Source organism: Capsicum annuum, chromosome 7, assembly GCF_002878395.1.
Source record: "Capsicum annuum cultivar UCD-10X-F1 chromosome 7, UCD10Xv1.1, whole genome shotgun sequence".
NCBI classification, from domain to species: domain Eukaryota; kingdom Viridiplantae; phylum Streptophyta; class Magnoliopsida; order Solanales; family Solanaceae; genus Capsicum; species Capsicum annuum.
The window spans coordinates 171,165,220-171,192,648 of record NC_061117.1 but is presented as its reverse complement, the minus strand read 5'-3'; the positions used below and the strand labels follow the sequence as shown (position 1 = coordinate 171,192,648).

Genomic DNA, 27,429 nt, shown 5'->3' with positions numbered 1-27,429 from the left:
GTCTTTTTCCAAAAATCACTCACTTTTCAACAAATCAATCTTTTTGAAGTTAGTCAAAAGATATTTTCAAACAGTTCAGATAACTGCAAGTTAGCGAACGTTTTAGGTGTCTAAAACCTTCCTAAAATTTTAATAGAAACCACTTACTCAGAATCTTCAAAACTTAACTAATTTTTCTGTTTTGAATCGTTTAAAGTAATTTATAAAGGTTTTTTTAATTCCTTTCAAAAATTAAGTGGCGACTCTGAAATTCAAATTTTTGGCAAAACAACGATTTAAATTTGTAACTCATGCTACTGAGTTGGCCAAAAATACAATCTTGCACTTCTTACATTCTGCCTGAAGTCTATTATCAAGATCATAATTCAATGGCACCTCATTATAGAAGTTTCAAAATTTAAAAACGGTCCTACGTCGTTTTGATGAACTTGCAATAATTATTTCATTGGACTCAACTTCATCGAGTTCTAGCGACATCTTCACCTGTTGTAGTCGAATGTTAAAAAAAGTTAATCTTTAGTATTGAACCAACAAAAGAGATGGAAGAAACAAAATTGTAAACAAGTAGCTCCCAATCATAATTAGAGCACAAAATTAATATTCACAACAAAAGGGACTCATTTAGGCATTTAAGCAAACACCTTATAGGCAACAAGTCTGCACAATAATTTTAAAACTATTAGAATCTGAAATACAAAATTTCAAGTTACAGCAAAATATAAGTCAAAACCTCGTATTGATTACTAAATGAAATTACAAATGAAGTTGAAAAATGAAAAGAAAATAGTTAGCCTTTAACAAAAAATTAAAATATGAGTAATATTAAAAATTCTTCACCATGATTTTTGACAAGAACAAAGAAAAGAAACAAAAATAAATGTAAACATACAAAGAGAAACTTATTGAAGAATTCGGACACTTGCACTTCATAGAATATGAGAACAACGACTTGGAGTTCAAAGTCGACACTTGCAATATGAGAAAGCAGGGCAACCATTTTAGTTTGAAATGGGTCAATTTAGGCTAAATTTATGGGTCTATTTGGATTGTCAAAATAAATGGGTTAAATTGAATATGTCCAAATTTAGCCCATCTAATAATGGGTCATACCCAACCCATTATAAGCTGGATGGGTAGGGCGGGTCATTTAAACTTGAGCCAAATTTTCCATCTCTAATTATATATTATTATATAATATAAGCGAGAATGATATTTTTTGGTTGTCCTCACAAAGATACAATGAGATACGATAAATATTGAGTTACACGTGGCTGTACAATAATTGACATTACTGCTATGAGTCACCTTTCATTAATTCCCTTGTGCACCAATTCAATCCATTTTCTGAAAATTCTTGTGTGGGCCTTGAGCCTTTAGGTTTATCCATACTCTTTTTCAATTTGACTTTGACTGTCTTTACTTTTCTTCTTAAATTTTTTATTTTTGATAATTTTTTAAATTTTAAGTTGTCGTATGACATGTTTAAGATCATAAAATTAAGGTATAACATGCTACATATTTCTAATTTAAAATCATACTATCTATGTTTCATAAAGAATGAACTATTTTGACTTGACACAGAGTTTGATAAAATAAAGAAGATTTTTGAATCTTGTGGTTTGGCAAAATAGTTTGATGGACCCCTGTACAATGTCAATTTTGTAAGTTGGACACTTCTACTTAAATGTTTGTCATCTATACCCTTGAACCCATTAAAAAGCAACATTTTAAATATTTTTTTAGTGAGTGTAACACACTCTCCTCACGTCAGCTGCTACGTCTGCCACGTCGTCTGCCACATCATATTCAAGTATTACATTAAATTCCAAGTCATTTTTAAAATGATACATAACAAATTAAATATTAATTTAATTAAATAATAAAAAATTATAAATTGTAGAAAATTTTAAATAATCATATTTTTATTTTTGCTCACAAATTAAACATCAAATTCATTCCAAATAATTAAAATTCTTCTCCAACTAATTTAAATTTTTAAATATAAATTCATATATACAAACAAATGAATTTTTGATTTTTAAATTTGAATATCTTTAACAAATTCACAAAAATTTTAATTTTTTTCAAGTGAAATTCACTAATTTTTTTCAATATCCACTATCACTCACTTTCAATTCAAATTTAAATTTTAATCCCCCAAAATAAAAATATTTCAAATTTTAATTTTAATTCAAAAAAGATATATGAAAAGATTTCAATTGAGAGGAAAAATTAAAATAAAAAGTAAAGGTGGTGTTGGGGAGGGGGCTAGGTTGCGGGGCTGGACGAGTGTTAGGGTGGGGTGGGTAGGCTAGAAGGGGTTGAGGGTGAGGTGAGGAGGAGCTGGATGGGGATGGGTGGGGTGTGAGAGAGGGGAGGGATAGGTTGGGGTAGGGTGGGGAGGGGCTGGATGGGTGTTGGGATAGGTGGGAGGCTGGAAGAGTGTTGGGGTGGGGTGGGGGGATGGAAGGGGCTGGGAGTGGGATGGGGAGAGGCTAGACGAGGCTGAGTGGGGTGCGGGGGCTAGGGTAAGGCTGGGGGGATATGGGCTGGATGGGTGTTGGGGTGGGGTGGGAGGGCTGGAAGAGTGTTGGGGTGGGGTGGGGGTTAGAAGGGGCTGGGGTAGAAAGGCGCTGAACGGGGCTGGGTAGGGTGTGGGGGCTGGGGTGAGGTGGGGAAGGGCTGGACGGTGTAGGGGCGCGGTGGGGATGGGCTGGGGTGGGGTGTGGGAGGGTGGGGTGGGAGAAGGGACCTTTTTTATTTTATTTTTAAAATTTATTATTTTTAAATTTTCAAAAATATTTTTAAATTTTAAAAGATGGAGGGAGAAAAAGACCCATTTTTATTTTTTTTAATTTTAATATTATTTAAAAATAAATTATTTTAATATAAAGTTGACCAAAAATTGACCCCACTCACACCCTAGACGCGTGTCTGCACACGCCTCGTCCTAGTCAGTCATTTTAATGCCACATAGGACCGGTCAACGGTCAAATGGGTTTAAAATGTTACTTTTTAAAGGGTTCAAAGGTCCAGATGACAAATATGTAAGTAGGAGTATCCACATTACAAATTGGACGTAGTACAAGAGTCCACTGAACCATTTTGCCTTGTGGTTTTAAACAATATCATGTGGAAAATTGAAACTAAGTAGTGCCTAAAAATAAAGGAAAATTTATTCTTTTAAAACGGATTAAAAGAAAAGTAAGTCATTCTTTATTAAATGAAAAAAAATATAATTTACTTTCTTAAATTTTATGTAAAGTCAAAACAAGACAAACAAATTAATATAGTAGCATCGGATTAACTATTTATGAATCTCTTGGCATTATTATGGTGTTTTTATATTTTACTAGTTTAGGTATACGCGCCTCGCGCGTGTACCTCACTTTATTGAGTTCAAATGTTACACTAAATAGGATATTTATTTAAATAATAAAGATGAATACAATAATTAAATTCTACCTCTTTTAGAGAATTTATCTAAATAAACCTAACCTTTACCAAAAAAATTTCTCAAAGCCGACATCAAAACAATATAATTAAATCTAAATTCACAGAAAATCATCTCTACCACCTGTAAATTATAACAAAATAATACGACAATAGAGATATCAAAATAATATAACTAAACTTTACCTTTACACGAAAAAAAAACTCAAAACAAAGATATAAAAGCAATACAATTAAACTTATCTTTTACCTAAAAAAATTTCTCAAAGTCGACTGACATTCATCTACCACCTGTAAATTCATTTACGACCCGTAAACTACAACAAAATAGTACAATAGTGATCACAAAGCTTCAAGTTTGATGAAAATAATTCTTGTCTGAACAAAAATTTTGACATTAAATAATGACTTGAATGAAAATAAAGAAGATTATCTATATATATATATGTGTGTGTGTGTGTGTGTGTGTATGTGTGTGTGTGTGTACACACACACATTGAATTCTATTATGTTGGGTTAGAAAATTAAGCATCCACCAATCTAGTATTTTCTTAAAAGAGTCCTATTTTAGGAGTATTATTCTATCCTAATTTAGGAGTATTTTTCTAATTGATCACTACAAAGAAAAATATTAATTGATTATCCTTTCGATATATTTTAGGAGTTTTATACATTCAAGGAGCCTAGTTAATATAATAAAAATAATTAAATAATAAATTGAAGAAAATAGTAAAAAGACGGTTTTGTCTAAAGGAGAGTCTTTTAAAGAAGGACAAAAAGTTCAAATCACTTTTCTAAGGGTCTTTATACTTTTAATATATTATAAATATAGATTATAGATACTTATTTTGGTACATATTATGCTATTGTTAATTTTTATGTTTAATTCAAAATAAATAATTTCAAGTGTTATTGTCCTTACATCCTATGCCATCGTTGATTTATAGTTACTTTTTATGATTTTTTTCTACTCTTTATTAAATTATTTTTTTGCCCCTTCATCCAATTTCTTTTTATTACATATTAAGGATTAAATTTCATAAGCTTTAATCATCATTTTAAGATTTATTTTCACTATATTTATAAGAAAATTGAATTTTATATTATTATTTTTTTACATGTTTTGAATATCCAAATTTTAATTTGAAACATTAAATTAATCTAACCCATATTTTTGGTATTCTAATTTTTTGTTTTGGTCAATAAAGTTATTACAAATAGCAAGTGATGATAGTTTTTCTTATATATTTTCATATTTGCCCTTCTTATTATTATTAAGATCATTGCACTTGAACTTTTGTAATTGATTTCTGTTTGCCACTACAATTCAACTAACAAACGCCCCAAAACACCACCCAAGCTCCCTAAATCCTCACTCCACCCTATCAAACACCCCCAATTCAAGTTCCAAACTACCAAATTCCCCAAGGATTGAACCCAAAAGGCCTCAATCCACCCTACTACCCACCCTATCAAGTACCCCAAATCCAAATACCACACTACTAAAGGCTACCAAATCCGAATCAAGCTCCACTTAACCAAATGCCACCACACCAAATGCCACTAAACCAAGCCGTTAGAGTTCAATGAGAGTTTGTAGGACATGTTGAAGGAGGTTATGGATATGGTGCACAAGGGTATGTCCTAAGAGACCAATGTGGCTATGAAGGTCGTGATATGGGCCTCAATTCTATCAAGGTCACTCTTCCTAGCTTTCATGGAGGTAGTGATACCGAAGGGTACCTCAAATGGGAGTCGCAATGTGATAGGATTTTTCAAGCTAATGATTTTCCCGATGTTAAGAAGAAAACCTATGTCGTTGCTCAATTTGAAGGATATGCTTTGACTTGGTAGGAATCAGCTAAGAGAACACAAGGGATGCTTTATGGAGGTCAACATCCACCATGGGATATTATGAAGGTCCTTATGAGAGCCAAGTATGTACCGGAGAGATATAGACAAGGGTTGCTTGACAAGTTGTATAATTTGAGTAAAGAAGACATGAGTGTTGAAGCATACTATGATGAATTTTAAAATCTACTCTTGAAGCTTGATTACAATGAGGATAAAGAGCATACCAAGATTCAGTTTAAGGTAGAATTGAGTCAAGAGATTGCCTCTCGAATGTTAATACACAAGTTTGTCTGGATAGATGATCTTTTAAAAGCGGTTATTGATGTTGAGAGAGATATCAAGTTGGATAAGGAGGCAACTAAGCCTAAGGTAGGGAATCAATTATCCTCTAATTAGAGTCAAGGTTCCGAATTTAAGAAGACTTTTGAGAAGAAGACCATTGAGAAGAGTGCTCCAAAGTATCCACCTAGAAAAGCAAGTAATCCTAATCTTAAGGGTACTCAATGCTTTAAATGTTAAGGATGGGGTCACCGAATGAGTGAGTGTCCAACAAGAAGAGCCATCATACTTTGAGGAGGTGATCCATACTATAAAGATAAAGTAGATCATAAGGAAGGAGTTGGTGATCTTAATGAAAATGTGGAGATTGATGTGAATCCATGTGATGGGGATCTTACCGTTCCAAATTTGCTAGCCAACAAAGTGCCGATGAAGGAAGTTTGGCCTTAAGAAGGTGAGCTTAGAATTCCACTTTACTTGGCTACACATGTTATGCTCCCTACTACTTCTAAGAACTCCCCGAAATTCCTTTATATTGAACATGTTGAACCCTTGAATTTGAGGACAAATTCTCTTTAGAAGGAGAGGGATGTATTAAGTGAAAGTGCATCATGTCTACGATTTAGGGACAAAGAGAAATATTATGATCCCTCATGAGGAGATCGAAAGAATGAAAACTACTTTGTTATGTTTTGGGCTTTGGGTTACTTTTGGGCCCAATAGCTTTTAGGGTCACTTTTGGGCCCATTGTGTAAGGAATAGCCCATGGCTATAAATAGCTAGTTTTTCTTCATTTTTAGGTAGATGATTTTGGATACGTTTTGAAATACACTTGCGAGTGTTTATGTTAAGCTTGTTGGGAGCTTACAGATTTTCTAGAAATGTGGGTTGTGAGGGTTCAACGTCCCTCTCGATCTTCATAGAATAATTGGTGCTTGTATTCAGATTATGTTTGAGGGCCTCAATTTAGTGTTTATGGTTTTCTTGCATTCCCTCTCTTGTGTCATTCTATCTATTCTTTACGTTATTGCTTCATTTTCCTTTGTTGTCCTTGTTTTCATTTTGTTTCCAATTTCGTGTTTTACATCTTGTATCAAATAAAATGGTTACACATGCATCTTATTTTTTTCTTATATTTATTAGTTTTGTCCTCATGTATTATTTAAATAATATTTTTATTTAGACCTTTCTAATAGAATTATACATGGTAGTAATTTTTTATATATATCTTTTTATTCTTTATTAAATGACTATTAAGGGTATTTCGGTAATTTTATGGTATAATAAAATGGTTACACATGCATATTGTTTTTTTCTTATATTTATTAGTTTTTGTCCTCATTTTTTCTTTTTAAAGGTGTGCTTCAATTCTGTAAGAGGATCAATTGGGGTAGGAATGAGCCACCCCTTAATTAACTTAATGTAAAGTGGAAGACAATGTTTACTATCTAAAGAAAGTGTTGTCCTCACCAATTTTTGATGCAATATGATGAGTATTAGTGTGTGTTAAAGTGTGCAGGTAAATTACTATTAATATGAAGTACATATTGGATGACTACAAGTGCATAGCTTGACATCTTTCATTAGCTACATTGCAACTGTTGTCACAGAAAATTTGCTTATGATCAAGAAACTTTTATGCAGTGTTCTTAGAGGTAGTAAAAATTAAGAGATATTATATCACTACATGGTGGCCTCTCAGACTGAGAGAAAGGCTTAACCAACTGATGATTGTAGACAAGAACTATTGATATGTCACAACTGAAGAATCAGATGATACAAAAAGGTAACATATATTGTCAATTGGCATGAAAATGATTACTCAATAATGACAATTTGGTGCAACAATTACCTAAAACTTCTAATTTTTATTACATATATACTTTGGGAGTTGTACATCTTGTTGATTTTTCATAGCAGTATAGATGCTGACGGACCAAAAGCTTACGAGGTGCTATATTTTCCTATGTATTTTAGAAATCTTATATTGGTTTGTTTCTTTTCATCTAACTAGAATGTTTTCTCTCTATGTTTGTGGACTTCATGATAGACCTTATTTTTTACTAGAAATACTACATACGGTATCTGGATAAATCACCAACAAAATCAGATACGTGAAAATAAATAGTGATTCAATGTCTTGAAAAAGCAATACAAAGAACAATATCTAAGGTTAGCACCATAATACCTTTCCATAGAGATTATTGATTTCTTTCCATAATTCATTTTGACTAGAGGTTAATATGGTATTGGTGCTGATGAAGGTAAGGAACACCAATGCTTGTAATTTGGATAGTTTGTAGCCTTCTCACGATGAAGGTCATGAGATACTCTTTAATCGTAAGATTTCATTATTATTAGTTAGAGTTGTGTAGGGTAGTACAATTACGCTATTAGTTAAAATTTCTCAAATGATAAAACTAGGTGAGTTTTTCTCCAACTATACATTACATTCACATAGTTCAAATGTTAATTTTTGTGTGTATAAATGATACCTATATGTAAAAAAATAGTGTGCTCCTCTACTGAAGAAGCCTGAATTCATTTATGTCCAATCTGTGCATAGCGGATGCTCTATTTCCTTGGATTGCAGTGCTAAAATATTTGTTTAAAAATTTTGCTACTTAACCATTAGAAATGTAAATTTATTAAATCCACATTTTTTTATATAATGAGATTTCTCATGGATAAGTTGTTATCACTAACTTTTGGTAATTGCGGTTCCATCATAAAGCACAGAATACCAAAAAAAAGTTGATTCTTTCGCGTTACGCAGATGATATGATGCAATTATTGCTTTTCTTGAGGACAAACATTGTTAATATTGTAATTGACAATGGAGCAGGTTATTGAAAATGCTTTGTGATTTCAACATAAGTTATCCACTCTTAACAACAATATCCCGTCTGTCAATGTATATACTTTGCTAACAGTTCTCGGCTGCTTATCCTCTCAAGTTAACTCAATAGCAAGTGGTGCTAATGATCCATCTTCTTTCAATAAAAAACGATGTTTTTGAGGTATACATTTGTGTCGTAGTTGTGTTTATACATTTTAAGTATGACATTAGAGGTTGTCCTGGTGATCTAAAATGAACAAACTCTTGTCCTTGATTGCCTGCATTGTATGTTTTCTTGTTCAAGCAATTACAATTGATATATTTGAGGAAATAAGTTCAAAAAACCTTTGATGTTTACCTGCTCTATGGTTAATCCATCTAAATTGTCCTTTATATGTTCCTCTGTAATTTTACTCCTCTGCTCACCAGTCATATTTACTTTGATCAAAATATAAGATAATTTCTTTTCATTTTTATTTGGAATCCAAAAATAATTGCTTCTTATATGCAATTTATGCTTGTCATCTATATGCTGCGTTAAAAGAACCTTAATGGTTCATATTTTGGATTGCATAATGCTACTGAAAATTGTATTACTACTACGTTTGTTAGGTTGATGTTTTAGGGTGAACTTACGTAAAATTTCTATATAATACTAAACTTCTGATTTACCGACATGATGTAGTATTTTTCAAATATTTTTATTTTTTCTTTTAACTTCATAGTTCTCTTGCTTCTTATCAGTTGACTTTTAAAATTGTTGTATATCTTCCTTTGTTTTGATGGACATTGATAATCTTAAATAATAGGTCTTTTATATTATGATTATAATGCTTGGTTCTCTTTTTCAGTGGATATTAAGATGACGTATGAAAATTGTCAAAAATTTAAATTTTCCCCAATTATAGCGATGCGCTTCTGTATCAGTTGGGACATTCTACATAAACATGGATAGTCTAATTGATCCCATCTCTCTCTCTCTCATAAAAGCAATCTCGACAAAGTATTGTACAATTTTGGTTCACAAATGAATGTACATATTGTAAAGTGTATTATATCATTATTAGCTTGATGGTGTTATTTTCTTTCTTCGCAACTACAAAACAATTGAAAGAAAATAAACTATTTTTTCTCAAGATCATACCTCTTTTGGTCCGTGCTTGACATATGCCCGTGCATTGCACGGACATGGGCCATCTAGTATTTATATATAATGGAGGTTAAAAAGTTTTGGTAGTCCTCACAAAACTTTTTTATCCTTTCATATTGCTCCATGTGGCTTTTGTTTTTGTCTTTCCTATTTTTCTTTTACAATTTTTTTTTTGTCTTTTACTTATTTCTTTACACTCAATTCTTTTTCTTTTAAGTTTATTTTTACATGAATCTTTAAGATTGGTGTATTTTGAGTCTTTGACATTATACTCCTTTCATTTCAATTAAGGTTTTTGAATTTTGTGATTTTAAATTAAAGATGCACTCCTTCTATCTCATATTAGTTGTCCACTTTCCTCTTCACATGCCCTTACGTAATCATAAATAAGAAGAGCAGTTTTACGAATGTTTTTAAAAAAAGTTATAAACTTGCATACACTTCAGAAAAAATTTCAATTGTAAGGGTAAAATAGAAAATATAATTAATTCTCTTTTATTTTGCAAATTGACAAATAATTTGGGGCTGTTATTTTTGGTAACTTGGACAACTAATATGAGATGGATGAAGTAGGTGATTTTTAAATCTTGTGGTATTAGACTTGTCATGTAGAATGTTAAAATTGAAAACACTTACTAAATATAGAAAAAAAACGTCTCTTTTGGGGACATACCAAATAAGACATTTAAATTGAGATGAAGGAATAACAACTTTTTATGAATTTTTTAGCTCTTTACCTTCTCTGATTTATATTATATTTTATTTTTGACGATTATACCTAATTTGTACTATAATCTTAATAATTTTTTAAAAATCAAATTTCAGAAAACTAAATTTTTACATAGATAAAAACTTATATTAAATTTGTACATTTAATTGAAGTAACATAATGAATTTTACTTTTTATTTGATAGAGGAAAATTATTTTTTAAGAAATATATCCAAATTAAAAATACTATAACTATGAATAAGAAAGTCAATTAGATTATTCTTTATATTTTTTTTTCATTATAATTTTTTGGCAAACTTAGTAATAACAATAATTTATGAAAAAAATTCATTTGACGTGTCATTAGATTTTATTAATTATGTAGCAAAAGAATAAAATACAAATTAAACTTTTTAAATTAAAGTATTATTATTTTTATATTTAGGGTTTAGGTCCGGACTTAGCACGGCCACGGATAACTAGTTTATATATTATTTTATCATGGCAAAATTGCCCTTTTGCTTAGTCTTAAAAGCACTTCTCTTTCTTGTGTTCTTTTCCTCCAAAAAGCAAACATATTTCTAGAATCTTCCATTTTATGACACTTCCTTCAAAAATTTCATGTATGTTTTTTTTTTCAATATCTACCTAAATTCCATCCATTTCTCTTCATGACGATCAAAGGTAAGAATATCATTTCAGTAAATTTATAAATTAATAACATAATCCAGCTTCAAGCAAATGTACAACATGCAAAGGTTATTTTAAATTTCTGAAAAGTCATTCAATTTGTACTAAATTCTAATAGACACGTAGAAACCACACATTGGAACAACAAAAATATTCTGTGTACGTGTAAGAATGTGGACTCAATTTTTGTCTTCAAATGATCATCAATTATCACCCTTATCAGAGAAGCTTCTTTTGAAAAGGTAATATTCAATACCATACACTTTTTTTCTTCTTTTAAATTAATCTGAAATTTAATCTAATTACTTTTTGCAATTGCTTCACTTTAATTCATAACAAGCACTTCCCTTTCTTATGCTCTTCTCTTCCAAAAAGCAAACATATTTCTAGAATCTTCCATTCTATGGCACTTCCTTCAAAAATTTTATGTATGTTTTTCTTCAATATCTACCTAAATTCTTTCCATTTCTTTTCATGACGATCAAAGGTAAAAATGTCATTTCAACAATTTTGTAATTTAACAACATAATTCAGCTTCAAGCAATCGTACAACATGCAGAGATTATATTAAATTTTTAAAAAGTCATTCAGGTTGTACTTAATTCTAACGAACACGTGAAAACCACACGTTGGAACAACAAAAACATCCTGTGTACGTGTAAAAATATGGACGCAATTTTTGTCTTCAAATGATCATCAATTATCACTCTTATTAGAGAAGCTTTTTATCAAAAGGTAATATTCAATACCATACACTTTTCTTTTCTTCTTTTAAAGTTATATGAGATTTAATCTAATTACTTTTTTTAATTGCTTCACTATAATTCATAACATAACTAATGTGATTATAAAATACTTATTATTTTAGAAATTAAATAAATTAATTATTTTCTAATTTTATTTTTCCTTTAATATAATAAAAATTGAATTAAATTAGTGTGATAAAAACAAATGGTATATGTTAAATTGAAATAAAAATAATAAATAAAAACTATTTATTGAATTATTATTTTTAATATTTAATAAAGCATAAAAATATCAAGACAAATAATGAATCAGATGGAATGCTTGACATCTAAAGCAAACTAAGTAGGCATTTGACCATAAATATTATTCACAGTATTTCGAAATAAATGTTCACTTTATTTCAAAATATTTGCTTGGCCATAAACATTTTGAAATACTTTTTCAATAATTTTGAATTTTTGAAAAACACCTCTAAGCACCTCAAGAGTTGTTCCGCTATTTTTGAATTCACTTTTTGTACTTTTTAATTTATCTTTTAGAAAAATTATTTTTTTTATTTTCATAAATTTTTTTCATAGAACTCTAAATTTTTTCAAATTTATTTTCAATTTTTATATTTTATTAATTTTAAAAATACGCATTTCCAAAATATGGTTAAAAACCGTAGCTCTTCATTTAAATAGAGAATCAAGTTTGTATTTTGTTCACTTTAAACATTAGAAAATAATTTATATAGTTGAATTCATGTAAGTTTGATTTAATTTTGAGTTGCCGAATCAAATTTGATAAAGAATAAAGTATCTTGAGTCCAATTAATGTATAATAGAATATCTCCAGATAGTGGTGCAATAGTGGGATTACTCCACCCTTAATTAGAGGTTTCAGATTTGAGGCTTAGGAATGAAGAAAATTTTTCTGGGAGCGTCAACCCCTGCAGTGTGTGATTCGAATTTGTCGGGGCTTCAATGCGTGTACCAAACACTGACTAAAAAACCAAGAAAATATCTTTATATTTTTAAATTGATCAAATAAAAATTTAATTAACCATAGTAAATTATTTTTTTTATTTTAAGATACCAATTAATACTTAAAATTCTGTCAGAAATAGTCTTTTTACCTCTGAGAGTGGAGGTAAGGTTTATGTACATTCTACCATTCTTAAACCTTTTTTGTGAAATTATATATTGAATATGTTGTTGTATCAATTAAAACTTAATATTATTTTAATAATTGATAATACTGTACAAGTAACAATTCATTTGCAAAGAATAATGAAGAGTACTAGAAACATGTTCTTAATAGATTTTTCAAAGAAAATGAAGGAGTTAGGAACACTGTAGGAAATTCATTAAATGAACGATGTGATTTTTGAATTCCTTGAATAAAGTATGTTTCACGTATAATTCAATTCAATATAACAAATAAAATTATATCTTAAATCATAATAAATTTATGTCATTATGCAGTATTGAAAAGGAAATTAAATTTTAGATCCTTAGTGCTTTAGAACATTAAGAAATGAATGTTTTAATAATGGATACCAACAATACTTAAAAATATTTGTGAGTTAGGTAACTTTACATACAATATTTTATTTATGCTACAATTTTAGTGGTTTTCAGTAGAATGTTGGTCAAAATGCAATATCATATTTTTTCAATAATTTTTAATTTTTTGTTTAATAGGCAAAATAGTAGCAAAGACTTAAACTATTTTATATATACAAAATAAATCTAAAGTTTGTAATCAGTTACTTAAAATTATCTAGAAACTATATGTAAGAGAGAATGTTGAAGTTTGGTAGTCCTCACAAATTTTATGGTGCAATAAAATAGTTACACATGCATATTGCTTTTTTTTCTATATTTATTAGTTTTGTCCTTATGTACTATTTTGTAATATTTTTATTTGAATCTTTGTGATTGGATTAAACATGATAGTAATTTTTTGTAAATCTCTTTTTGTTCCTTATTAAATTACTTGTTTTTGTATACTTATTTCTTATATTAAACAATAATTATCTTTTACTTATTTACTTTTAACAAATCACAAAAGATTAAATTTTTTATCTATATTATTCTTATTTGTTCAGTAACTACATAAAGTATAATTAATATGCAGACATAAATTTTCATGATATAATTAATAAATATAATTTTATATGATTTATTCCCACTACTATATAATTTCTTGTGAATTGTCAAGTCAAAGAGACAAATCAAAAGGAATTGAGAGAGTATATTTTTCTCTTGCTGTTTCATTTTGCTTGACATTTATACTGAATATTAAAATTTTCTTTTATACTTATTATTTAAGTAAATCAGTAGAGGTTTATTAATTTCTTTCAATATTACCCTTATCATTAAGTAACTATACACCAAAATAGTTGTCAATCATATTCTTTCAAAATATAATTAGTAACTTCTTAAAGAGGATTATCAAATCACGTAATGTAAACTAAAATAAAACTAATAGAGTACATTATGTGTTATTGTACATTTTAGAAAAATTTGTGCAATTTTGACGTTACAGTTTGATTTCCAATCAAAGCATTTATAATGTCTTAATAATAATACTCCACATTCTTTTTTTGGGTGTGTTTGATATACATTTTTTTAATGTAAAAATATTATTTTAGAAATATTGTTCAGAAAAATATTTTTCATTTATTTTCTTGTGTTCGGTATGCAAGTAAAAAATATTATTCAAAAATCATTTGTATATACTTTAGATTATAGAGATGGGAGTATGGGGCGGCAAGGTGGTAGCTACGAGGGTAGGGCTAAGACAAGGTGTATTGAAGAGCGAGGAGGATCCAATGAATGTGAAATTCCAATGGTAGAATATAATTTTTCTACTTTCACGAAGTCATTTTACTATAAAAATGGATATAGTTGCAGGAGTTTATTTACGGAGGTTATTTAACCTCTGCAAAATTATATTAAATGCGGCAGTTAAAAATGTGCTGCTAAAAATTATATAATTTGCGGAAATTTTAACCCCCGCTATCTATCAAAAATATACCGCCAACAACTTATATAATTTGCGGGGGTTTTAACACCCGTTATCCATTCCCAAAAAATACCACTCCAAATAATATAATTTGTGGGGGCTTTAACCCCCGCTATCCATAAAAAAAAAATACCGCGAACACAGAGTATATTTCCCCCTTTTTCCCCAAAAAACATTTGTCTCTCTCATTTTCCCCAAAAATATTTCTCTAATTTCCCCCAAATATTTCGCGCCGGCCATTATACGCAGTGGGAGGTCTCTATCCATTTCCTTTCCAGCTCTGATCAACTGTTAAGGTCTCCATTAGCTTCTTCTAGATGTAAAACTAGCTTGTTTTAGCTTTATCTATTGTTAATCGTCTGGTTTTTAATGAAAATTTCTAGTTTACGTTTTTTATTTTGCTTAATTTACAGTTTTTCTTCGTTGATTTTGCTCGATTTTCCTATTTTCTTCATCGACTTTGCCTCATTTTTCTTTTTTCTTTACCAATTGTGCTTGATTTTTAGTGTTTCTTCATTGTTTAGAGTGAGTTTTCTCTTTGTCCAATTTAAGAAATTTCATATCAATTATGCCCTAATTTAAGTTTAGCTCATAGAATAATTAATAGAAAATCAGCTATATGTTCAGAGAAGTCCATTTTTCAATTAAAAAGAAGAAGATGAAGAATTTCATGACTTTGTTTTTTTATAGAGAATGTCATGACTTTATTGAACTGGTCAGGAAAGTAACAAGATGAGTGAATGAGAGTGTTGTTAGAAATAAGGAATTGTATTTTTCAAGATATCAAATCTAGTGAATAGAAGAATTATAAAATAAATTGTGGATTTCTTGTTTCTGTGGGTTGCATCTTAATCTGTGAGGTCAGGACAGAGGGGTTACTGTATTGGTATTTGGTATCAAACATATGAATTTTATTACATAGTTTCTCCTAATCTTTGTATCCTTTTCTACCAATATTTTAAGTGAGGTGGAGATTAAAAGTAAAGCTGAAACATGGAAATCTCATAGGTATTACGTGAAGGAGCTCAGAAGGGAAATCAGGGCTCTCAATGATTAAAATGAAAGGAAATTTGAGAATAACTTTCAGGTAATTAAGGAATAGCCGAATTGTACCTCTGAAAATACAACAACAACATAGTGTAGTCCCAAAAGCAGGATCGGGGGAAGTAGAGTGTACTTAAACCTTACCACTACCTCGATGAGGTAGGGAGGCTATTTTTGGAAGACCCTCGGCTCAAGTAACCAGTCAGAGTAGCTAACAGAACATTACAAAAGTAAAGAGGACATATAAAATAATAAGGAAAAGATAACATAGCATACCAAAAAGGAGCAACAACCATAACAACCTAATGGCACAGTAAATAATGAGGAATAACAAAAGTCATAAGATAGGCCAACTACGATAGAAATGTTACTGCTACTGGTAAAAATAAAAATTGGGAGACATGTAAAATGCACCAACCTATCCTATTGAGAACTGTAACAGAGTTCAAGCCTCTTACCAGGATCATGTCTCTTTTCTCTTATGCTTTGTTAGATTTTTAGCTGGATTACTTGTTCACGGCTCTTTGGGATATATTGGTGAGCTATTCAGCCTAATAACTATTTGTAATTGCAGGTGATGTGTTCAAAGACCTAGTTGGTAGTGCATAATATGTTTCTCCTAAAGTTCTACACCGAGAATATGGACCTGAAGCAGATATTTGAAGTGCTGGAGTTATTCTATACATTCTACTCAGTGGTGTTCCACCATTTTATTGAGATAACTTCATCTGCTATCTCTACAATTTTAGCATCAAAATTGTATAAATCTTCTTCTTCATTATTAAGTTTCCTTTTCATTTCAGCACAGATAAAACTATGGTGGATTCTTGCATGTGTCATGACATCTTTTTTATTGCCCTTACGTTAAATATGAAGAAGAAACTAAAGAAAAATGTTATTTAGGAATTGTAGCAGAGTGCACTGCAAATATTAGGGAACTCAAGGAAATGGCATAAAAAGTTAAAAACATTTCATTATCTTGTAGATATATTTGAATAGCATTTTTACACCAATTTCTTTAATTTCCAAAAAATATATTTACACTGCATTATGTGTGTTCCTTTTGTAATTGTTATAATATAACAATATAAATAGATTTATCCCACTGATATGGTATCTTGCATTAGTTAGTGTTTTCCTTTGAATCTGAGCATCGTAGTTTTCCAACACCATATTTGCAACTGGCTTCCTGTAATGTCTGCTCCAATTTTTTAAAACCATTTGCCTGTGTCAAACTTGGGGTAGCATATCCTATTTTTAGGCGAATGATTTATAAAATGTTTTACAAAATTTTGTTGAGCCTTTTGTTTCTAGTGCTGAATAGCTACCAGAAGTAAACTATATGCGGCAAAGTTTTCGCATAATATTTTCCTAGGAAATGACTGTTCTGATGTACTTCTCGTTGACTTGGATATATTTCTCTTTCCTGTACGCAGAGAATGATCAGAGTGTCTTTAATGCCGTTCTTCGAAGTCATCTTAATTTTTCATCTGATCCTTGGCCTTCTGCAGCGAGTAGCGCTAAAGATCTTATGAAGAAAATGCAAATATCTGATCCTAGAGAAAGGATTTCTGCAGTTGAAGTCCTAAGTAAGATTCATCTTTAATCATGATCTTGTCATAGTTCACTGCAGAATGTCTTTCTTATCTTGTCTCTATTCGGTATGATCTTTTTCATATATAATTAAGAGTAGTATTTTTATTTGTAAAACACCAAGAATTCTTTTAGCTAAGTAATTAGTCCAAATAAAGTCTAAGATTATCCCAATCAGCTATAGTAGCGAGTTTGTAACCCAAAGACAGTACATATTTATATCTCAAAACATAGACTTACTCGTATTTCTTTCAAGCATATGTGGATTTTTTCCTTTCACACATTCCATAGGAGACATGTTCATGCTCATAGAACTCATTTATTTTTAAGGAATAACTCTGGTCCTTTTCATAACTCCTACTGGTAGGTTCTAGTATGCATTATTGATTGTTATAATACTTATATAATCTTTGGAACGATCATTTCAGACTGTACTATAACTGAAAATAAATATTTTATGCAAATGTAGATCATCCATGGATGAGAGAAGATGGTGATGCATCTGACAAACCTCTTGACATTGCTGTCTTATCTAGAATGAAACAATTCTATGCTATGAACAAGCTGAAGAAAGTAGCATTGAGGGTTGGAGTCATATATTCAATGTTCTTATTCTTAACGAGATAGGCAATGTCTCTCCTTTTCATGCGTTTCCCAACAACTGTGCTTATGTTTCATTTCCCTTAATTTGTACGTAATTGCTGAAAATCTCACCGAACAAGAAATCATTGGCTTGAAGGAAATGTTCAAATCTATAGACACGGATAACAGTGGGACAATTACATTTGAAGAATTGAAAGCTGGTCTTACAAAAATGGGTACAAAGCTTTCTGAGTCAGAAGCCATGTAGTTGATGGAAGTGGTATTTCCTTGGCCATTCCTTACTTTATGGTTATTGTTCCCTCTCTTTTTAGCTCATATCTCCATTTTGCAATTATTCATCATGTTTATTTTACAAATTTGGCAAGCGTTGGATCACTTGTTGAGTTTCTAATTCCTAAAAAATAAATCAGTGAAGCCCATGAACAAGAGACTTACACAGTTTAGGAGAAAAACTTCATTTTGGTGATATATTATCTCTCTAAGTGATGCTCCAATCTTATTCAAAGAAAAATCTTCATTCATAATCTTTGATCTGAGATATAACTTGTTATTCACAACATTAGCGTGAAATTTCACAAGGCTCTATTTTCCTCTCTCTCCTCCCATTTTATCGTCTTTGTCATCGTCCAAGAAGACTTCTCCTGAACTATTTCCCCCGCTATTGATGGAAACAAGTAGTTCAAATAGAGTTTCCCTTGTTGCTCTTATTGTCATTGTTTCTCCTTGCATTGCCACAATATTTTCCTCTTGGAGGTGCACATTGATATGCTCACGAGGTGCATCTAGGTTGATGTAGATACCAGACTTCATGTTACATAGTTTGAATAGTTAAAGAGGTTGAACTAGGTACTGGATGGAAAATATGAATTAACTGAAACCGCACCAGATGTCAGTACTGGTGATATCATTAATCCCTTATCGATTAGAAACTGAGAGTCGATGGTGTAAGTGTTTGTGTCCTCAGGGAATGAGAATAAAAGAGGTCGTGCTATAGGGATACCTTTGGTATGTACCTCGAACATTAACGTGTAGAAGTATAGTAAGAGCCGGTAGCGTAGTCTAAGAACTTTCTTTGCTGTTGCAGCTACTGTATCAAAGATGTATAGCTCTTAATGGATAGTGACCTCAAGTTCATATGCAATAATAACTGATCATATAATGAGTATCAGTATTCAATATATCATTAGGTATAGCATAGACATAATAGACCAAGTATTTCTAACTAGTCGTGCCTTCTCTGATTCAATCTCTTTTTATTCCTTAATCTTGACTAATTCAATTTGATTTAAGATTCAAGGCATAGTTAAGATTTACGGGATAGGACATATCTAATATCCTATCCCAATTTGAAGTTTTTTCCTAGAAGTTTCACATTTAAATTAGAAAAAAAAGAATAATCATATAAGCCATTTTGAACTTCTGGACTGAGATCATAAACTTTCAGTATATGCAGCAAAGTATTTCTGGCCATTGTGGTAAAGTGCATAGACAATGTTCTTCATCTGGTCAAGTGGGAAGTTAACTTGGGAATCTATTTCTTCATTTTGCTTGTGCTTTAAACTGAACAACATCAAGAGTATGATGTTGAAGTTCTTGGAATTTGTAAAGCTATTACATAGATATGTAAAGTTATTGGAATCTGTCCAATCATGCTGACAAATGAATGCATAATCTTGGCAGTTCTTGTTGCATCATCCTTCATGTATAACAGATACCTGGTGATAGTTAAGTGGATTTAAACATCATTGGATATAGTGTGTATATGGTATTTTGTAGAAATATTTTTTTCTATTTCACCACAAAAATGTTGAGTGATGCTTTATTTTATGCAATGGAGTCTGTCAGTAGTCTGAACAAAGGGTTGTTGTCCATTGAAGGGCTGTAAAACCTTTAATCAAGCTTCATTTAGTAGTCTTTTCTTTTCTAACTTCATAGGACATGTACTATAATTGCATCTTGTTTATGGTACTATTGTATATGCGGATTTCCAACATGGTGTTAAAGCATGATGCTCATATAACTTGTTGTTTGTAATAAGGACTGAAATTTTATCGATTAATTCTTATACTTTGCATATTTATGTAGCCAAGTGATGCGGCTAGTGGACCCATTTCCCCATGGATGTAAGGAAATCGCGTGATGATAATGATCCTAATGACATTCTTTGATTTTGTTGCATTTGTCTTGGATATTCAATTATGATGATGTAATTGTGTGGTTGGAATGAATCTTAGAATATTGAAGGTTTTGTGTTTAAATTTGATTTTGTGGTTTGAAGATACTAGTTAATGTTGAAAATTTGGAGTTTGAAGATGTTAGTGTTGAAAATTTAATTTTGAAGTTTAATGTTCAATGTATTTTTGATATGCTTGTCAATTACAATGTTCAATTACTCTGTTGTATTAATGATGTATGAATTGAACAAATATTGAATTGTAGGTTATGCCTAAAGGAACAATTAAATTTGAGCTAAAATTAGAATCTATAATTAGTTATGAAAAATTGATGGGCCCTACTAAATTTAAAAAAAATTACGGAGGTTTTAACCCCCGCAGGTTTTAAATAAAAATTTATTATAAAAAAATAAATTTAGAATAACAGGGGTCAATAACCACTGCAAATTAATTAGGGGGGTCGTAATCGCCGCAAAATAATGGCCGCAAATTAATTATGGGGGTCGGAAAAAAATCGTTGCAAATTGTTTGTGACAGCTCGTATTCTGGGGGTTTTGGGAACTGACGGAATTACATTTTGTAAACCCCTGCAATTTGACCCCTTTTTTGTAGTGTTTTCTTAAATTTTAAAAAAATATTTTCCTAAAGAATACGTCTTTCAAAAATTTAACCTATCAAATGTGAAAAAAAAATAGAGTGAACACACCATTTGTTTGTTTAAACTTGAGTTCCTTGTGTTTGCTAATTCTCCTTCATAATCCATCCTCATAAGTAAAGTCCTTTAAAAGTTATCAAATTATATGACAAAAAAACTTTAATAATTATAAAGACTTACCAATCAAGATTAATTAATGTATCACTAAATTAACTATGAAATAATAAAAATGTTACGTAAGTTATATTTTAAAAAAATTAAATTTACTATATTTGTATCATGAATTTGGGTCTGGGCTTCGCACGGGCCTTAAGCAAATATATATATATATATATATATATATATATAGGGAGAATCTAAAGATTTGGTAGTACTTAGTTGGATTTCAACGATTGCTTATCCAAATATTTTGTCATCTTTAGTTAGTATATTGCAACTAATGCTTATCAATTACTTTACAAGGTTTCTTTTTCTGAATTTAACCTTTGACATTTTTTTAACTATTATTTCATATTAATTTGTTTTGTATTCCTTTTTATATTGTCCTTGATTAAGTTCAATATTACTTCACTTGTCATTATACAATAACTAAAAAATATTTCCACTTTTTATGATTTAAAAAATTATATTGACATTTAAAATACCATAAAAAAAGTAATGAGCCATAGAAAACGTGATAGTGACACCATAAAAGATCTATTTATCCAATTCAATTAAAAATTAATTAAAAAAATTGACCTTTTTTTATATGAAAATAATAATAAGAGATAACACCCACCTTTTTAAAATCTATTTATACCTAATTGAAGTTTTAATAATCTTGTAAGATTTCACCCATTGAAAGAATATTTACAAAAGTATTTTGCTAAATCAGACTGATCTTAGGTGAATTTATGCATCTAAGTTTTGTTATCTACTCTTATAACTTAGTTTTGAGGACTTCTCGTGTGAGTAATTAGTTAATCTTTGTATAAATTAATTTATGTTTTGGCAAGGTTTAAGGTGTGTGCAAATAGAGTTCGGAATCAAAACGGCCAATTAGAAAGTAAATGAGAAAACTAGTAATCTTAGCTTGAGCTAGGTGTGACTAGTACGTATTGTTTGATTCTATCTTATTTAAAGCTCTAATTCGTCGTGTGCTATGTTGTAGGAAGCTTAATGAGATGATGAACATGATATGGAGGTGATTTACAAGTTTTTTTGAAGAGGAAAATCTACCACGGAACAAGGAATAAAAGGCCAAATGCATGGAATAATTGATGTTCAAATTTGGAATTTTTGGGCTTAGGGGCGTGACACGCTGCCTAGACACCATTTAAGGGTGTTTGTAACACCCCACAGAATCCTAATCATTTGAGTTCTTTAAAGCATGCAAAAAGAGGTCCCATACATAGAGAATTTCAGCGAAGTTTTAGGACTTAGTCATTTTTAAAGCCCTTAAACTTTGAGGAATTTATTTACGATCTTCCCGACCTTAGAAAGTTAGTTTTTGAGTTGATTCATGATCGGAGAATTCAATAGTACATCTCGGGTGAGTTTCAGAATTTTTGAACAAGAATAAGGGTGTGTTTGAAACTCCAAAATAGTCGCTCGAGAAGATGAGCCCGCGGCGCACTGCCCAGAGCGGCGCTACAGAGCCCGCGGTGCCCTGGCTAATCCGATCCGGGTAAATTTTGTAGTTTTGTTCCGCATTTTTAAGGGCAAATGGGTCATTTTCCCTTCACCCAATAGCTCTATAACACGGGATTAAAGCCCTAAATAGTAAAATTGCTTATCATTTTCACAAAACCCTCTCAAGAACAAGCCCTACCTTCATCAAGTTCAAGAATCAAGCCTCAACTCACCCCAATCTCTACGAAATTAATAATCAAGGTATGTTATGTGTTCATCTATGGGTTCCTTTCACCCATAGATTCCAAGAATCCATTTTTAAAACCACAAGATTATTGATTCATGATTTATATGTTTGAAATTGGATTGTATTCATGTTCATGACATTAATTGAGTTTCAATCCATGATTATTGTGGATTTTATGAAATTGAAATAGAATGTATATTGAATTGTGTAATTCCCATGTTATAATCCTTGAATTAGCAAGTTTGGGTGTTGTAGTTACAATGTTTACATGTTGTCCATGATTATATGCATTACGCTGTGCTCTCCATGTGTTTGATGGAATGTCCATGCGAATTAAATGGTGAAATCATGACATGCTAGCATATGTACACGTTTATGCCCTACAAGTGTTTGATAAAATGTCTCTATGAATGAATTATGAACAAATGGACCTTGTTATGCTTTTCAAGATCATGCTATACTTTACTTTTCATGCTATTGAGTCCTAGGGGTATCTAATACCCGACAATCTAGCTGTTTACTTAGAATTTTTATAGCTACAGAATAGTCAGTGATGTCACGTATAGTAGTACTCTGTCATTTATCGAACTCAGTGTATTCAGTCAGTTAACATAACTCAGTGAACTCAGTCCAATTTAGTCAGTTAGCACGATCTGTAATAGTTCAGTCCAACCTAGTACAGTTTAGAAATCAGTTCAGTGTCTATTCAGTTGGGAGTAGGATTCAACACCGAGTGAAACCAAGGATGAGGACTTACTAGCCAGTAGAGGGTGTAATCCTTAGAAGTAGTCCTTGCATTCCAGAACTACGTAGCCAGTGTAGGTTGAGACATCAACCTTCCAGTTGAGGGTTGATGAAGTGTCTTACCTACTAGTTGAGGGTACCACTATCTCATTCAGAGCACCTATAAGATGAGGGTGACTCAGCAACTTATCTTTACCCGTGGTACGGTACTGACACCCTTCCAACTGGGGTTACAGGTTGGACCCCAATCAGTTCAGAGAAGGGCATGTCGGTTAGATGATTACTTCCCACAGTTTCAGTTTCAGTCTTAGTATAGAACTCAGTTCAGTTCTATAGCACCAGGACTGTCAAAAATAGTCACCCATCTCAGTATAGAACTCAGTTCAGTTCTACAGCACAAGGACTGTCAGAAACAGTCACCTAGTTCAATATATAACTCAGTTCATTTCTACAGCATCATGACTGTCAGAAATAGTCACCCAGCTAACAGTAATATAGTTATCAGTGAACTCAGATATCAGATATTCAATTATCAGAACTCAGTACCTAGTGTTAATATAATCTCAATTACAGTATACGTAGTTATGTGTAAAGTATTGCATAATTAGTATTTACAGTAGTTTCATATATATATGTACTCTCATTCAGTTATATTCATGTTACTCGATCAATATTGTTCATGCATATGAACCCATACATTCAGCCATACCTCACTTAGCATACCAGTACATTGAAAGTACTGACACATACCTTTCTTTTGCACTATAATATCTTATATCATAGGTTCAGACGCACGAGCTCCTGACCGTACTTAGCATCCTAGATTATCAGCAGCAGATTTAGTGGTGAGTCCTCATAGTTCAAGGACATAGTCATCTTTTCAATATTTCAATTATTTTTCAATAGTCAAAGTTAGTTGGGGACTTGTCCCATCAAATCTATGTTCAGACAGTTAGAGGCTTCTCAGACTAGATTATCTTATACAAATACTCAGCTTTCAGAATTTATTTACCAGTATTTGATTTCAGTTATGAACGGTATAGCAGTTCCAGCCTAATTTCTGCATTATTATAGTATTATTACTCAGCTATTGCAGTAGGTACCATTCATGGGTTGGCTTGTGGTCCTTCGAGATTATGAGTACCGTATGATGTCTGGGATGTAGACTCGGGGCATTACAGTGTTCCACACCCTTGGTTGTAAAATAAAATGTACATTCCAGTGTGCCTATATGATAATGGAGTGCCACGACCCCTAGGCATCGCGATAAGAGCATGGCACATTGGTATGTTTAAATCAACCAACTTGGTTCTAATATAAATAGGACATTCCAACCTTATTGTAAACATCTTGGATGACTTATGGGTGAGAGAATACACTTGAGGAGGCTTCAATTAGGGTTTTCATTCCTTTACTTTAGTTTTCTTTTGGATTTTTACATGCATTTCATTATTATGATCCTTTGTACGTCCATGAGTGGCTAACACCCTCATCTAGGGTTGAAGCGAAGAACATGATTACTTTTGCTTATAATTACATTAGTTTATGTTATTATCATTACGAGTTGTCTATCATTGTTTTAACTATTCTGTGAATTCGTGACCGTTAGGATAAATGCATAATTCCATCATGAACCCAAAAGGAGAAAAGATAGAATAGAACGTGGGATATATGGGATGGGATTGTAATCATTCAATGAATTAAAGTTATAATTTGCATTTAGGATAGGAATATACCTAAGTCGCCCTATTTGGTTTATATTTAGGAAGAAAAATAGAGGTGTTTGGCTTAGTTCTTGTATCCCCACTCAACGATATAGTGGTAAGGCTAAGTTAGATAGTTGATTAGAGGTTCATAAGACTATAATCTTGATATAGATCTCGTGAACCAACAACTAAGGGAACTAATTGAATCAACAAAGTTATATAGATAAGTAGGATTGCTCTTAGTGCCTTAGCCCTGGGTTTCTCCCCATCTTTGTTCAAGTCCTTTACTTTACCGCATTGTTTACGTTTACTTTTAGTTTAATCTTTCAAATACTTTTGGTTACTTTAGAACTTATTTAATCTTCATACTGAGGCTAGAATAGTATAGTTGTTTAACACAAGTACTAATGGGATCTATACTTGGCTTTTAAAGTCTATTTTAATACTTGGTGGACCGCGTACACCTGTGTGTGCGCTTGAGTGCAACAAGTTTTTGGCGCCATTGTTGGGAACTTATATATTGGCAAATATTTTAGTTTAGTTTTGCCTTTTGATTTCTTAAGTGCTAAATACTTGATCTTAGCTACGAAATTTGCAGGCAGAGGCTTGTGAAGCAAGTAGATGGCAAGGGATAGGGAGTTGGTTGATCCACATCCCAAACCTGAGTAACACATACACCAGTTAAGGAGAGAAGCAATACTTCTCTACAGGGTACCTTAAATTCTACGAGAAGAGGTTATTCCTACTCCAATGGCTGAAGATCCACTAGACCGTAGGACAGTTCACAAAGTGGAAATCCCTCTCATAATGAATGTTACCTCCTTTATCCGCAGATCAATTGCAGGAGGTAGATTTGAGCTAAAACAGAACATAGTGCAGCTTTTGCACACCAGCGACCAGTTTATCGATTTGTCACAAGAGGATCCACAGATTTACTTTCAAAATTTTTTGGAGATCAGTGACATGTTTATCTCCACTAAAGTCTACTAATTATATGGAACTCACTCTCTTCCCCTTCTCACATTTTAGGGAAGCAAAGAAGTGGTTGAACATTGAAACAACCTCTATCTCTACATAGGATGACTTAGCTTTGAAATTCCTCATCCATTTCTTTCCATCCGCCAATACTGTGAGGTTTCACAGTGAGATATTGAACTTTAAGTAGCAGCCAAAGAAAAATCTATACCATGCTTGGGAGAGGTTTAAATCTCTTCTCAAGGAATTTCCACATCACTAATAGTCCAAGGAGATATTGTCTCACACCTTTGTAGAAGTTTTTTATCACAATACAAAAATTTTGTTAGATGCAGTCGTAGGTGGTCAAGTACTAGAGAAAACATATGATGATCTTTATACCTTGTTGAACCGCATTACACAAGGTAATCCTAACTGGCATGGTGACATCTCTAGAGGTACAGTGAAAAAGCATGCAGGGATGATAAAAGTTTATAGTGTCACAACCTTAGCCACCCAATTGTCTGCTCTTCAAATTTGGATGATGACATAATTCAGCAAATTGGGTGTGAATCATTCCCAAGCTCAGATTAATGTAGTTCATTAGACCCCATCGTAGTGTGAGATTTATGGCAATAGTGGTCACTTTGCATACTTGTGTAGAGCAAATACAGTGTCTATAAACTTTGTGGGCAGTGCAAGAAAACCAAACTATGTTAATGCCTACAACCACAAGAGGTAGAGTCAGCCTAACTATTCATGGGGCAACAATCAAAATCCACAGTTTCAGTAGCAGCACAATACACTGGCCAGTACCATTGAAGAGATATTGAAGAAGGTCCTGACCAACCAAGAACAAATGGCTAGTGAAATTAAAAATTAGTAACTTTCACAAAAAAGCAATTAAAGACACGGTTGGGGAAGATAGCTCAGGCGCAGAATACCAGGCCCCAAGGTACATTACCAAGTGATACAGAAAATCTAAAATATATTATGGCAATCATCTTGAGAAGTGGTAAAGATCTTATTGACATGCCTCCTAAGAAAAATAAGGAGGTACAGGCAGAGTTAGTCCTATAGAAAGTAGAGAAGAAATAAGCTAAAGTTGATGATGCTAAAAATTTGAGAAAGCCTGAGTACCCGAAGACCAAGAAAGCAGAGCATGTGTATGGAAGTCCACTGCCACCATTCCCTCACAGGCTCAAAAAGTCCAAGGAGGATATATGTTTTAAGAAGTTCTTTGACATGTTCAGAGAACTTCACATTAATCTTTCTTTGTTAGATATTTTGTAGGGTATGCCTAAGTACATGATACCAAAATTATCAAGAAGACAAGAAAACACACTCAAAACAGTCCACAAATCC

General features: G+C 31.7%; 1 long non-coding RNA gene across 1 annotated transcript; it reads left to right on the top strand.

Moving 5' to 3' along the window:
• Positions 1-14,696: 14,696 nt before the first annotated feature.
• LOC107877218 lies at positions 14,697-20,411 on the top strand. Its single transcript, XR_001676254.2, has 5 exons — positions 14,697-15,029; positions 16,352-16,536; positions 17,214-17,366; positions 17,840-18,232; positions 20,059-20,411. It is a non-coding gene; the product is annotated as an uncharacterized LOC107877218 (long non-coding RNA).
• The last annotated feature ends 7,018 nt before the right edge of the window (positions 20,412-27,429 follow it).